This window comes from Triticum dicoccoides, chromosome 6B, assembly GCF_002162155.2.
Source record: "Triticum dicoccoides isolate Atlit2015 ecotype Zavitan chromosome 6B, WEW_v2.0, whole genome shotgun sequence".
NCBI lineage: Eukaryota > Viridiplantae > Streptophyta > Magnoliopsida > Poales > Poaceae > Triticum > Triticum dicoccoides.
In genome coordinates, this window is record NC_041391.1 from 80,642,187 (window position 1) to 80,654,558 (window position 12,372).

Here is a 12,372-nt window from a genome sequence, read left to right on the forward strand (position 1 = left end):
TGCTTGTTATTTCTTTCTTTCCACAAGCTCCAGGCAGCGGTGTAAAAAATTTCGACAAAAAATGGATTGGGCCAGTCCGTTTGTGTATTGTGGAGTGCGGTGAGCCTATCTTGGAAGTCACACCAGTCAATGTGTAGCTTGTCCCAGCACCTCCTGCTGAATGGGCAGGTGAAAATCATATGCTCAAGAGTCTCATCTACATTGTGCCCGCAGAGAAGACATGTGAAGTCATCACCAATGTTATAGTGTCTCCTCCGAAGCATATCACGTGTATTGAGCCTATCTTGCAGTAGCAGCCACCCGAACACTTTTATCTTCATTGTACAGTTAGATTTCCAAAGCTTCTTGAACGCGGGGTGAGCTGTTGCAGTGCTAAAGTAATTGTTGTAGTAATCTTTTGGTCTATAATCTGCATTGCCCCAGATGTAACGCCAGACGTCAGTCGTTGCTGTTGATGGGTTTATTTCGAACAAGGCCCGCTGAATATCTAGCACCTCACTATGAGCCAGCGGAGACATCGGCAGTTGAAAGGTTTCATGCAGATCCGTGGTGGCCCAGAAGTCAGTGACCGTCATGTCTTCACGCAAAGTAAAGGAGAAGGCACGGGGATGCGATGCCTGTAGCACGTCGGTGGACCACAAATCTTTCCAGAGCAGTGTGGTCGAGCCATCCACCACTTGAACACGTGAAATTCCTCGGTAGATGGGCGAGGACTTGAGGATATCTTTCCACCAAAAGGACCCGACTGAATCCACAGCATGCGGCACTTGGTTGACGTATTGATTTTCCCAAAGCATGTTAACCCATGGAATGTCAAGTTTGTTATAGAACTTGTGCAGAAACTTCAACAAGAGGGCTTCATTGTGGATTTTAATATTGGACAGTTTGTTATAGAAAACTCCGGCTATGTCTTTTAGGCATAGCCGGTCCCAAGCCCGGGTAAAGGAGGAGGGTTGTGATAGGCTTGGCGAGCCAACGTAAAAACTAGCCAGTCCCATGGGTATGAGACCCATTTGAGCGAGAGTAGTACTAGGATGGGTGACCTCTTGAGAAGTCCTCGTGAAAGGGTTTCATATATAAGGGTTGTGATAGGCTTGGCGAGCCAACGTAAAAACTAGCCAGTCCTTTGGGTATGAAACCCATTTGGGCGAGAGTAGTACTAGGATGGGTGACCTCCTGGGAAGTCCTCGTGAAAGGGTTTCATCTAGCCTACCCCAACTTGTTTGGGACAAAAGGCTTAGAAGAAGAAGAACAGTTTGTTATAGAACTTGTGCAGAAACCCAATGAAAAATTTATTCAACAGGATTACAATAATAACCTGATGTCTTTTTTGCTTAAAGATGTAAAGATACTGGACAGTTCCCCCTCTTGAGATGAAAAAACATAGATGAAGTTATGGATGTTTATGAAGAAAGATTCTGGTGGAGCCCTGAGTTAGCTCCATCCTTTCCGGTAGGATGAATTTTTTTCAGTGTTCCCAATTGTGCAATTTGTTCCTGGAACTGAAGCCATTTGCTGTCAAACCTTTTGCTCACCAGCCGTATATGGCATCTTTGGTCGGTTGAAAATATAATTTTTTGCTTGGCATGCAAACAATATGAACTTTATTGTTAAGTTGATTCAACTCAACAAGTAGACAGAAAATTCCTGGGGCTAATAGATTCTCACATCTGTCTGTTACAATCTCTTTAAGCATTCTTCGGCATTAAATATGTATGGAACTCTCATGATTCAAATAGTTTTTAGGTAATGAAATGGGGCCTTACTTGGAACTCATCCCATGAAGCCAAGGACCACACAAATTAGATATGTTTCAATTAGATCTACTCCCTCCGTTTCTAAATACTCCCTCCGTTCGGAATTAATTGTCGTAGAAATGGATGTATCTAGACGTATTTTAGTTCTAGATACATCTATTTTCGAGACAAGTAATTCCGAACGGAGGGAGTATAAGCCTTTTTAGAGATTTCAATACAGACTACGTACGGATGTGTATAGACATGTTTTAGAGTGTAGATTCACTCATTTTGCTGTGTATGTAGTCTATATTGGCATCTCTAAAAAGCCTTATATTTATGAACGGAGGGAATAGTATGGTTCAGTACGCAAAGGAAAATAGAGGTTTAGCACGGGAAGTAGAAAACAGCCACCCTGAGAGCACTGCAAGGATATCTTTTGTCCTAGAGGCTGTGAGTTTACATTGGATATGAAAATAATAAAAAGCTAAGGACCAGAGAAAAAGGTCTTGAAACGGTTTTCTTTTCACTAAGGTAGCAGATTACATAAATCTTTGAAAGTTAACTGTGTCCAACTCACATAATCATAACTACCGTGGATATCTTGCAGACAACATGTACTCTTCTTCCATGCTATACTGCCTGCTAGTCAACCCCGCTCCGCATGCTAATGGAGAATTTGCTACAATACCACTATTTGCCTCAAATTCCACAGGTGATTGAGCAGCTTCCAATCTCAACTCCACTTGTCTCATGGTTGGCCGTTCCTCCCCTCTTAACTTAACACATGCTACTGCAATTGCAGTGATTTCATCAATTCTGTTGCCACCCTCACTCATAACTTGTGGATCTAATATCGCCGACAAATTGCCTTCTGCAAATAAGGTAGCAAAATGTGCCACAAGACCATTGCCTTCGGAAGCCATATAGGTAAATGGCTTCTTTCTGGTCATTAGTTCTATAAGCATAACACCAAAGCTATAAACATCACTTTTCTCTGTGAGGCGCCATGTGTGCATGTACATTGGGTCCAGATATCCTAGTGTACCTTGCACATTTGTTGTTAGACCTGATTTGTCCAATGGAATGTACCTTGAAGCTCCTAAATCTGCTACCTTCGCTGTTAGAGTATCATCCAGAAGTATGTTAGCAGGCTTGACATCTCTATGGATGATAGGTACTAAAGCTGTTGAGTGAAGATGTGCAAGAGATTTTGCAGTTTCTGTTGCTATCCGTAGCCTATCATCCCATGACAATGATCTTGGTCCTTGGACATGAAGATGATCATGAAGAGTTCCATTAGATATGAACTCATAGACAAACAATGGCACTTCTGTTTCAAGGCAACAACCATATAGTTTTACTACATTTCTATGGTTGATTTGTGATAGGATAGCAACCTCATTAATAAACTCGTCAATCTCCCTTCGAACAACCATCTTTGGTTTCTTGATGGCTACAACATGGAGGTCTGATAAAATCCCTTTATACACAGTACCATGCCCACCACCACCGAGTTCACGAGCTTTATCAAAATTGTTTGTTGCCTTCTCTAGCTCTTCCAAGGTTATGATCATCCTCTCTGCAATATCAGCTCTTTGAGATACCAGTTGTTGCAACAATTGCCCGCGGTTTTGCTCGAAATATTTCCGTTTTAGCATTTGTGCCCTCTGATTCTTAAATTTGCAAGAAATATAGTATGCAATGAGGACCAAAAGGATGAGGCCTGCCCCACTAGCAACTCCAATAATGATGCTTAAACCTGGAAAAAACATTATCATTCAGTTTTCGGTATAAGTAGCATGCATAATTTTGTCTCAAGAAGTGTATTTTTCGCTAGATATTATAAAAATAATAAGTTATAATGTAACGGTGAAGGTTGGCTGTGTTTTGGAAGTCATGTTGATAGCCAAAATGAAGCATTTATGAACTGGAGTGAGCAATAGATAGAGCCGACAATGCTTGGATCTGAAACGTAATAATGACAATTGTTTGTGGTTGACTTGATGTTTGTTTAACTCAACAAAATTTTCATTTGACTCGTTGACTATCATCTAGTTTTAATACTCTCTCAATTCATAAATTGATGATATTTTTATAGATTGAGATGATCTCCAATATGTATCTTTGGTAGCTAGTTTTTGTAGTTATCTGTTAGAAGAAATCTGTGAATTTTATATTTATGATAAAAATATATAATAATAGTATTAGTCACCTTGCAGAACCAAATATATTTATTACATTGGCAGTCATAGTCTGAATCATTTACTCCACACTTTTTAAGAAGCCATATTAATTGTGTTTACCAACAGATGTATGATATAAGAAAGTACAGTTTGCAAATATTCTTTTGTGATAAATCTAATAATAAGATTTTAACTGGTCAAAGTGAACAGTTTTTCATATTAATCGTAAAATCTATAAAATTTTAAACAGATATCTCAGAGCTGATCTGCACTTTACTAAGAAACTTCTATATGAAGAACGAAAATATAATTTACCTCACAAAAAACAATAATATTGACAGTATATGAAAATGTATTACAAGGATTTGATCGAAGTTGAGTAGTAGTAGTGGTGATCAGAGAGAACCGTACTGCTGCGTTAATGTACGTAGGTAGGAAAATTAGATTTGCAGCATTTGGTGCTCACCTCTTAAGTATATGGCGCGGCCATCTGGAGAAACGAAGAGAAAAGGTAAAATTCAGTAGTAGCGTTAGTACGTAATAGCTGTATAGGTATGTGCAGCGATTGATGGAACGTACCTTTGCATCCGTCGTGGTCGTATGGGTTGCCCTGGTAGTCTTTGTTGCACTGGCACGTATAACCTCTGTTGCCACGTTTGCACTGGCTGTGCTTGCTCTTGCAGATCTGGTCGCGTGGTGTTGCCTGATTCCGGCTGTCGTCGCATTCCGGATGTGAGCTCAGGTTGGCCCATGAGGAGCCATTATGCGACAGCAACACCTCCCACTGGAGAAGAAGGGGAACCTTCATAACGCCCACCCGCATCAATTTGCCAGTGACGCCTAGCGGATCGAACCATCCCTCTTCTGCGATGAACACATAGCCAGATACCCGTATCTGAGAGTTGGTGTCGAACCATTTGAGGTTTAATTTCTTCGGCAATCCGTCCATGGACTCAGAGATTCGCGCCTTGCGCAGCATCTGATGCCGTAGCAATAATTGCCGCCGCCACCGCTGCTTCCACCATGTATGCCATTTGTTAACGACTCCTCGGCCCAGATATCACCGGTGTCGTTGTAGTAGCAGAAGGAGGCGCAGCCACTGATAATGGCTGGGTTGCTGTGCCCCACCAGCGTCGCTTGCGCGTTGCACCCCACGAGGACGAGCTCGTTGCTCGTGGACAGCGAGTATGGCACCTCTTTATCGGAAAAATAAGGGAACCCATCCCTAATTTCGGTGTCCAGTGAAGTTGACACCATTGCATAGTAGGAGGGACCAAGGTTGTCGGTTCGGATAACACGCATCGTGGAGTTAGTAAGGGAGACATTGACGACTCGGAACTGGCCATTGCCGAGGAGCAGCCGCGGGGAGTCATGATTGGTTTCACACACAAGGCCGAACCCTGGCCAGTAGCACTTGGACGGCCCCATACCAAACGGGTATGGCACCGCCACGTCCCCGCACGACCTCGCACAGGTATCTGTGTCAAACACAAATGTTAGCAAAACAGAGTGGTGACATCATTATTATATTTTGGAAACAAAACGTAATTAGTTAACATCATAGTTTGATGTGAACAAGCGAGACATATCAATTTTTGTTTGGGTCTGTCTAGGACACATCTAACCTGATGTCAACTATGTTATGTTTGTGGTCTATTTTTTTTGTCCCAGCTTTTTTTTGTTCCTTGTTGTTGCGTTATTTGTGGGAGTTTAGATGTGACATCCTTAGAAAACATCTAGATGTGAATTAGACAAACTGTTTTTGTTTGGATCTCTCCGTGGCATATTCCATAGAACGCTATCGTTTTGGACAATGTCAAACACAACTTTCATCACTAGTTTTATCCAAAACATTTATAAATGCAAATTAGATATTACGATATACTTCTCGAGGTTCTTTTTTGGTCTACCTATATTCAACTATCGGATCCAAGTAATTATAAAAACATTTTTGAGTTAAGCTATGTTTCAAATAATGCTTTCTGCAATGTTATCTATAAAAGTGGTCTCAAATTGTTTTGTTAGTAGGCTTCCTCATGTGCTTGATGATATTCTATCTCCGTCAATAAGCATGTTTCATTCCTGACGCATGATTACATATAATGCTTTGCTAGCTCTTGACTGCATTCGTCACATCAAGCACGAAAAGGATCTCACAAAAAAAATTGTGCAGTCCTACATACAAAGTGGTCTCAAAAGTGTTCTGTTAATAGGCTTCAACATGTGCTTGTGGTCTCAAAAGTATTTTGGTAATAGGCTTGAACATGTGCTTGATGATATCATATCTCCGTTCCAAAGCACGTTTCATTTTGGAGATTACGGATAATGCTTTGGTAGATTTTGAATGCATTCATCACATCAAAGCAGGAAAAGGACCCCACAAAAAGTTTTTGTGCAATGTTATCTACAAAGTGGTCTCAAAGTGTTTTGTTAAGGCATAGTTTCCAAGACAGCTTTCACCCCTTTTCTTCCGTCGCCTCCCCTCGGGTGACACCAACGGACCCCTGAACCCTAGCCGTCAGACCCCGCCGCTCCATCCCCAGCTGCCGCTGCCGCCGGCAAGGGCCGCGGTGGCAGCGGGCCCTGCACCATAGATCCAGGGCGGGTGGTTGCCTCGGAATCCCCTGTGAGGCGGAGGTGGCTTCGCATGCGGGGAGGTCGGGGGCGGCAGTCAGGGTGGCGCCCCTGCTATGCGGCGGTGATCAAGGCCTCCATGGCCGGAGGTGACCTATGGTTGGATGGTAGCGGTGGTGGCACTCCATTCAGCAAGGTTGGCGACTGCGTGATGGCTGCCATCGAGGGCTGCGGATCTGGCATCCTGCCCAGATCCGTCACATTATGTCCTTGGCCAGCCGGTGGTGCGAGGAGGATCGGTGAGGGGCGGCTGGAGGCTCCCTGTGGCGTGCCGACGGCGGCCCTCGTCTCCATGGAGAGACTCTGGTTGGTTCCACCTAGCTGTGAGATTGGGGGGACGCGGCTTCCGGTGAAAATCACGCCGACTTTGGTCATGACGGATGATGGCGGCATCTATGACGTTGTTCCCTTCTCGAGGCATCGTTTTTGCAGGTCGTGGCACCCCACTCGTAATGTACCGGGGGATACCCTGGATCTGGATCTACCGGATCGTGATGTTGTGTAATGGTTCCTTCATTGCTATATGTAGTAGCTAGCGTCGAGTTGAATGAAAAACATAAAATAAAAATAAAAGCCCTAAATGAAAAAGAATTGAATGGTAAACACAAAAAGAAAAGGGAAACACAATATGAAATCCCTAAACCCTCCAAAACACTAAACCCCTCATTTAAATAAAAAAACTAAACCCCAGTGCTTGGCAGGGGCTGACGCGTGGCTGTCTTTTAGTCCTGGTTGGTGTTACCAACCGGGACTAAGATCCTCTTGTCTGGCCGCTCTACAGTGGCCATGTGGAGCCCCTTTAGTCCCGGTTTGTAACACAACCAGGACTAAAAATGAGGGCCTTTAGTCTCGTTAGGCAAGCGGGACTAAAGAATCGGGACTAAAGGGGCTCTAGTCTCGGATCGGGACTCTAGTCTCGGACCGGGACTGATGTCCCGTTTTCTCCTAGTGATGGGTCCCAACAGTCGGTCACCCGGTGGTGCACACTGCCGTTGTGACATCACATGGACATGGGGAAGCGATCCATGGACACGGGGAAACCGACACATCAACTTCAATAGAGGGACCTCTAAGGGTCATGTGCATTTTCCTTTCTCTAGCGTTATTTGTGTAAAATGCCAAACTGTTGCACTATTATCTAAAGAAAGGTGATTGCATGTACATGGGAAGCAAGTGTAAAACGATATATGCTCGAACGCTACCATAAGCAACATGGAAAGTTTATACATGTGAACGTTTAATATGATACGGTATCATACACCATGATTCTTAACACTCTTTCTTTTCTTATTTAATTGTGCGCCACCTCACAAAAAATGCCTAGTTGGCATGCATACAATACCCCCATTGTGGCCAACTTTATTATTTTGGCAGTCGAACATTTGAGGTATATTTCATTGGATAATTTTGAACCCATGAAACTCGTGTCCTCCAATTACAGTCTACTTTGGTTTGCTGAGAATTTGAGAGAGGTCCATTAAACCAGAATGGATGGAGTAGTAGCTTATAACATTGTGTGTGTGTAGAAATAATGACGTGAAAATTGATCAAAATAGCGTTGTTGTACATGCTCTTGGAAAGAAACATTATTTACCTTTTCTTTCTAAAAATATCTCGAGGGCAATGTTTTGCAGAACCCTGCGATGGAATCTGATGCATGTATCTAAGGAGAATGTCTAAATATGATTTCAGGCAGAAGCCAAAAAAGAACTGTATGTTAGAACATCTACAACCGGACCTCTCAAATCCGCCTCATATGTCCGGACGGGTCGCCCGGTCACTGCCTGGTCATGATTTTTTGACCCAGATGGGCCCCTCAAACAGCCCTCAAACGCCCAGGCTGACCGGCACCCCCATATCTAGCCCAAATATGGGACGGATATGAGGGCGCCCGGGCACGTCGGACCCAACAGCCCCCCCCCCCCCACCTCAAATTGTACCAAATCCACCCCGAAGATCAACCGGATCCATTTGCTATCTCCTCTCTTCTTCCTCCTTCATGCCGTCGGTCTCGCGCTCCGCTGCCGCGCCCGCTCCGCAGCCGTTCCCAGGCTCTTCGCCGCGAGCTCCGAAAGAGCGCTCCCGTCGTTGCCGCGGGGGACATGGTCGCCGGCCCAGACGTCACCGTGGTACGTCCGGCAACTCTCCGACTCCGCCTTGCGCTTGATGTGTTCAACACATTGACCGACTAGAATTGTTGTGATTTTGTTTGATAAATGATGGATTCCGATGCTTCGTCGGACGAGGAGTATGGAACGATGGAGCTTCACCAAATGATTCAATATGGGTTCTTCGATTCGTCGGATTCGGACGAAGAAGTGCACATGATCATGCTCATGAGCATGCAAGAGAAAATGGACCGGCATGTAGAGCGTATTATCAACTTTAAGAGCTCGGTCAAAGGGAGAAGAGTGATCAACCGGAACAGGATGTCCGGAGCAAAGCTACTGCACAATGACTACTTTGCTCCCACTTTTGCTTTCCCAGAAAATCCATGGTTTCATCACCGTTTTCGCGCATTGTGGAGGGAGTGGAGGCACATGACGACTACTTCAAGCTTAGAAGGAATTGCTGTAGCCAACTCTCTTTCTGGGCCAAGCAGAAGTGCATGACTGCTCTAAGGATGCTTGCACTTGGTACTGTCGCAGACGCCGTTGGTGAAATGGTCAGGATGGGGGAGATCACGTTCCTGAAGACTACTGTGAAATTTTCCCGCGCCGTGGTTGAGGTGTTTGGACCTGAGTATCTCAGAGAACCAAATGCGCAAGACACGGAGAAGTTGTTGGCCATTGGAGAAGTAAGGGGGTTTCCAGGAATGCTCACATCAATTGATTGCATACATTGGCAATGGAAGAACTGCCCCAAAGGTCTGTGGGGAATGTATCAAGGTCAAACAAGAGAGGCAACCATCATACTAGAAGCGGTGGCATCACATGACTTATGATTTGGCATGCTTTCTTTGGAATGTCCGGTTCTCAGAATGACATCAAGGTGCTTCAACGATCTCCGGTGTTCAGGAGGCTTTGTAATGGGGAATCACTGCCGTGTAACTACACCGTCAACGGCCGGGACTACAACATGGGGTACTATCTTGCCGATGGTATATATCCTCAGTGGGTGGCGTTTGTAAAGACCATATCCGAGCCGCGTTGCAATAAACAGAGCCACTTTGCAACAATGCAGGAAGCGGCTAGGAAATATGTGGAGAGGTCATTTGGTGTGCTTGAAGCTCGTTGGGAAATTGTGCGGAGCGCTGCAATGGTGTGGGGATCATAAACTTTGTGGCAGCTGATGACATGTTGTGTTATTTTGCACAATATGATTGTCGAGAATGAGGGTGATGGTGTAGCCCAAACCCATGATTTGAAAGCACCTGGAGAACAACTTGAAATCCCGAAAGATCAAGATGCGGCTCAACTTATGAACTTTTTGCAGATGCATCAAAATCTTCGAGATCAGCAGGTGCACATGCAGCTACTCAATGATCTTGTGGAGCACATGTGGATCCACAATGGCAACCAAGGTGGCAATTCTTGTGTGGCACTTCAAATAAATTTTATGTCAACGCTATCTATACTTGATACCAACAATTTCTATTTACGTGCGACATTGTGTTGCATGATCGACATGCATGTATTTGCATGGATTTGAGAGTCTGAATTTAAGAAATGTGGATGCACGAAAGAAAATATAAGAGCCCGTCCGGATGGGCGTTTGAAGGACCGGGTTTGCCAAGTCCGACTGTAGATGCTTTTACAAACTTGTTGACGTACCTTCAACGGCAGCAGTAGTGTTGACGCACCCGCCGGGTATGGTAGAGTTGCCAGTGGTTCCTGACGGGCACCGACACGTGAAGGATCCTTCCATTTTGATGCATTCACCGTAGCACTCAGTTGCTGGTGGCAACTGACACTTATCTTTATTATCTACATATCTACCTAGATATAGACGAATTGATCAATCAGAACAATAAAAATATCATAATTAAGTTCTTATAAATATACTACGTATATCCGTTTCGAAAATAAATAAATATACTGCGTACATACCTTTGCACCCGTCTGTAAGGTAGGGATTGCCATAGTAAGCTGGACTGCAGCGGCATATATAGCCTCCTCTTCTTGCACCCTTTACGCGTTCGCTGTGGTTGCTCTTGCACAGGTCGGGTTGTACGGCAGCATGACCAACAACATTCCACGTCAACCAGACATGAACTGCCATTGTCTCCTTGGACGGGACCCGACCAGTCTGTAGCAGATCGTTTGAGATGGAGTTGTTGTCAAACCACCCATGGTCAGCGAGAAACACGTGCACGGGGAATTGGTTCTGGCCCGCGGTACGGTTCCAAGGACCCAACCGTCGGAGCTGCACGTCGTATGCAGTGCTACTGCTGCTGTATGCTTGGCCGCCCCCATCGTCGTCGTAATCGTGCTCGGGCGTGACGATGTTCGCCCGGCAGCAGCCTGTGTCGCTGCCGGAGCATCGGTCGATCACGCTGATTGCATAGGCTGATGTGTAGTCGTCGCAGAGCGAGGTGCAACTGGCAACGGTGGCGTTGCCGCTCTTCACCGTCGCCTGCACATTGCAGCCTGTCACGACGAGTTCGCTCTTGACCCCCTGCATGGTTGACAACCTGTATGGCCCGTCGCGCCTGAGGCTGCGGCTGAACGTGCCGTTGCCGTTGCCGTCGGCGTCGACCTTGATTTTTATGTCACCGTTGCGTCTGACCATCAGAGCATGAGAATGCGCCATGGACGCTATATGGAGGACTTGGAGGAGTGTGCCGTCGAGGTCGAGCAGCAGCCGTGGGCTTGAGCCGGTAGTGTTTTCGCAGGTGAGGTTGAAGCCCGGCAGGTAGCAGCTGGCGTCCTGACCCAGACCAAACGGGTACGGCACCTCCATGTCGCCGCAGGACGTGACGCAGTTGGGCATCCCGATCGGCGACGGCGGCGGGCTCGGATGACCTGCTGCAGCTACTGATCCTCTAGTGAAAGTGAACACCGGCACTAGTATTAGTGCCGCTGCCGCTATAGATACTGCGGAGATGGTTATTTGCGCCATTGCAATGGATGGATGGATGGATGCTTGAACGGTGGATCGAGCCCTATAAAAGCGCTAGCCTGGCACTGGCTACCTCAAGCGCCATCATGCTAGCACCAGTTTTTTTTCCTACGTACGTACAGGGATCCACCAGTTTCACGTGGAGAAGATGCGACCAACAGCGATGCCTGCAGAGCCGGCTAAAAATCAATCCATTCCCATGGCAGCTGCTCGCTCGCTGCTTCGATGATGGCCGGCCGGACTTGTTGATTCCCCTGCAGCTTGACGCCGAACTTCAAAGGACTGGCGTTTGCTGCAAATTGTGTGCGATTCCTTCTTGCGAGGAGATGATGAGATACCAAAACCATTTCGGTCCAGCCAGAGAAAGACACGTGTATTTGGGCGCCTCTACGAACGGCACTTACGTAACCTACGTGATTTGCTAAACGCTAATCAAAACTGCCCCCCTGATTTCAAGGGTGGGCCCGTGCCCCCAACTAATGACGAATTAAAAACTGCCAAATCAACAATTACGTAAAGTACGTAAGAATCCCTACGTAGGTCTAGCATTACTCTTCCACCGACACCCGAAATTCCCAGTCAAAAACATGTTCACGCGATTCGTCTTAGTCGTCTTGACGGCCATCATCATTGTGCTCTTGGTCTTTCCCCTGGCACTCTTTCACGCGATTTGTCCTTGGTTTTTGGATTTATAGCTAGACTGTCATGAGCTCGTGACTTCGCCCCCTCTGCAGGCACAAAAGCATTCACGTTCA

General features: G+C 45.8%; 1 pseudogene; it reads right to left on the reverse strand.

The window, feature by feature from the left end:
• Positions 1 to 2,326: 2,326 nt before the first annotated feature.
• Positions 2,327 to 11,617, reverse strand: LOC119320788 (annotated as a pseudogene).
• Positions 11,618 to 12,372: the final 755 nt, after the last annotated feature.